At 39.8% G+C, this 3,770-nt stretch overlaps 1 pseudogene; it reads left to right on the top strand.

Moving 5' to 3' along the window:
- The first annotated feature begins 350 nt into the window (after positions 1 to 350).
- Positions 351 to 999, top strand: LOC149173926 (uncharacterized; annotated as a pseudogene).
- The last annotated feature ends 2,771 nt before the right edge of the window (positions 1,000 to 3,770 follow it).

Raw genomic sequence — 3,770 nt, 5'->3', positions numbered from 1 at the left:
AAAAACAAACTTCTAACTTTACGGTCACAAATATGGATACTTCAACCTTTTCACTCGAGATCTTGTATTCAAAAGGATGTAACCATGTTTAAATAATCTTGAACTAGCTTCAGATTCGTGTCACAAGCTGCTCTGAATTAGTTTTGTCACATCGTTGTGCCTTCTCCTCAGAGTGAAAGATATAAAAGAATGTCATAGATGTGAATTTGAAGCAGTCTGCAATCATATCTTTAAAACTTTGCCTAAGACACGATCCTTCAGAAAGGGCCTATACTTCTTCGAATTGTCAAGGATGGTGTGCCAAAAAGGTTTAGAGTAGGATCTTCAAGGTTGGGCTTTCGACAGGCAAGATGGTACTCTATTTCAAGGCCACGCCAGACGCTGGTGATTACACCATCTACATGGGGCATTGATAAGTTCGAAAGTGAAGAACTCATCAGATACAGTATTCTTGAGGATATCTGGTTTCACGTGGATAAGTTATCCTCAACACACTTTTATTTGAGAATGCACAAGGGTCAAACAATAGACGATATTAGTCAACCATTCTTGGATGAATGTGCACAGCTAGTGAAGGCGCACTCTATTCAAGGAAACAAATGCAATAACATTGACATTGTGTAGACCCTTTGGTCAAAATTAAGAAAGACTTCTTCTATGGATGTTGGGCAAGTTGGCTTCCATAACCCCAAGCTTGTTCGAACTATAAGAGTAGAGAAGCGAACCAATGAAATTGTGAATCGATTGAACGAAACAAAAGTTGAGCGGAAACCCGATTTGAAAGCTGAGTGAGAAGCTATAAACATTGCAGAGAGAGCACAAATAAAAGCTCAAGGGAGGGGAAAGAAATCATGTGAGGAACTCGAGCACCTTGAGAAAGAGAAGAAAGTAGAAATAAGAAGCTATAAAGGCTTTATGGTTGCAGAAAAAATGAATTCTAACAAGGATATTGCATATGGTAGCAAATCCACTCAAGAAATTGAGGATGAGTTCATGTGATGATGCAAGAAGGAAGACGCATAAATAGTTTACATGTAGCTTTATTTTATGCTAGTCTGCACATGGTATTCTAGATATGTGTCTCTCCAAGTAATTAGAGATCTGATATAGTTCATAACCATTTTTGAGTGCCATCGACAGGGCATCTACAGTTGTTTTTGTTGGTTGCAATTCTTGACTGTAGTGATGCAGTGAAATTGGTACAATATTTTATTACTTGTTGAGATATAAGTCTTCATATGGAGATCACCAATATATAGGTTCTAATGTAGAACTAATGATGATTCATGATGAATGCATCTATAAACCAAACATAAACATATATAGAGTTTGCTCATCCACTTGATGCCAATGTCTTTGCTTTTGCTTCAATGTTTATATTTGGATGTCTCTTAGGTTTTATACATCAGATGTTTAATGGGTATTATCATAATGTACATTGATGCATTCAGAAAATGCAGAATTTTGAGAAAAAAATGATGATGCAATTATACAATAAGTTATTCTTAACTTTCAACATGATTTGAATAGACTTGCAATTGTCTTAGGAGTACTAGTACTACGTCTACTTGCATAAATTTATTTACATGTTTATGCATCATGTTGGAAATACTGAGAGAGGGGGGGGTGAATCAGTATTTTTTGTTGTTGTTGTTCCTGTTGATACCAAAAGCACACACACACACACACACATATATATATGAAACACAGAAATAGATAGATGGAATAAATGCTTTTATTGACACACAATAGTGCAATGAAATAAATATAGTATAAGTATATATCTGGTTGTGATTATTTGGCAAGCTCCAACTTGGACTTCAGTGAGGCTCCAACCTCCAGAGCACCAACTCTGTTTTGTAATGGTTCTGTACTTAGGAGCACCAACTCCCAAGGATTTCAATCATGTTTAGTTCTGAGGCTCCAACCTCTTGGGCTCCAACCCAACCCTGGTATAAACTGTTATGCTGTTGATCTCTATTCTGCTGAGGTTCTCCTTCACTCCTATTCTCCTGCTTCTCCTGCCTCTACTGCCTCTGTTGCTTCTACTACCTCTGTTGCCTCTCACTCTGGTTATTCACAACAACAACAACTCCCTGTTCTCTGTTTTTCTGTTTTATTCATTCCCCATGCCTCTGTCTCTTCGTTTCCGCTTACCACCACCTCTTTGTCTTCCTCCTCAGTCGCTGTGGCTTCCTCTACGTTGTGCAAGTTCACTGACTCTCTGAGGACACGTAGATTCATTAGAGAGGTCCAAAAATCCATGGAGAACACATCTTCCCAGTTACAACTGTAACAACGCTCCTTTGACAATGATTGCAGGCATGCACAGAGTTTTTTAGTTTAACAGAGGCGTTATGCCCCAATCACAATCTCCATTGCCCTGATACACCCCATTTAATAGACGTTCAGCCTTCTGAATCATCGGACTAGTTATCATAGTCCTTTGGGCCTAAAAATCCCCACGTAATGCATAAACACAAATATACAGGAATATATGAGGAACACAGCCAAAAAACTAAAGGGCGGACTTCAAGAATCCATACACCCGCATTAATACTGTATCAGATCCACTCCTCCACAGTTTCATCGCAATCGGCCCCAGACCTTTTCCACATGATCCATGCCTTTTCCTTTTAAACGGAAATACTTTGAAAAATACCCCAAAATACTGGTTTTTACCTTTTCCTATCAGCGCGCTTACCGTATGCCGAAGTCAACGCACCAAACATTTGTGACCGTTGATCAGGAGCGATGAGATATGACGGTCCAGATCAAATCGCCTTATCAGTGATCGAAGGTCCCAATGGACAACACTATCGGCGCACACATTTTGTGACCGTTGATCTGGAGCAATGAGATCTGATGGTCCAGATCAAATCTCCTTATCGGCGATCGGAGGTCCCAATGGACTGCACTATCGGCACTCTTCCTTTAGTCCAATGTGATATCACTGATCACAATCGGTGATTTACAGTGGCCCTTAACACTTAATACACTCCCGCTCTGATATGTCGATGCAATGTAAGTCTCGAACCCGATTGGATCCCAAAACTCCCGTGCATATATTTTCAAGGCTGTTTTTCTGGATCTGCTAAGTGTTTAGCGTGATTTTCCAGTGTAAAAGGATTTCGGCGATGCAATAAGGAAATACGCATGATTGATGTAATTTGGGTTTCTACGGACCCGATAACATTCAAAAAAACTCTGTCTAAAGGATTTGAGATCCGAATTCTCAATCCAACTGTGTTTTATGCCCGATACTTAATGTATTTGGGTTTTTCTGCCTTCAAAACTAGTTCCATGGAATGCGCCCTCCAAACGATCCTTTAACACAGTAATTCCATTAAACATATGAAAAAATACAGGCCAACACCTGTAAGTGCATGCATATATGTATATATGGCTCCTCTCGACTCCGATATGCCTCCTTGCTCTGATTGATTTCTCCTATGGTTCTGACTGCTCTGTGCTCTGTTAGCTCCTATGGTGGCTCTGTCTGCTCCTGTACTTTGTTCCTCATGCCTCTATTATACTCCTCTTGGCTCTGTTTGCTCCTCAAATATTTCCATATTGACATCAATGACAATCTGTGTCCAACAATCCCCCCCTTTGTTATTGATGGGAATATTCTTTTGCTCTCCCCCTTTGACATCAATGGCGAAGGAATGCATATGAACTTCCCCTGTCCTGCTACATCTTTATGAATGAACTTGAGTGATGATAAAGAGATAACCCCCATCTTTTGACGCAGATGTTCGAATGCCTCT

The sequence above is a fragment of the Pinus tabuliformis genome, chromosome 4_2 (genome assembly GCF_031772625.1).
Source record: "Pinus tabuliformis cultivar Carrire ecotype Pingquan chromosome 4_2, CPIR1, whole genome shotgun sequence".
Lineage (NCBI taxonomy): Eukaryota > Viridiplantae > Streptophyta > Pinopsida > Pinales > Pinaceae > Pinus > Pinus tabuliformis.
Note: the sequence above shows the minus strand (reverse complement) of the source record. Positions and strands in the feature narration are given on the sequence as shown.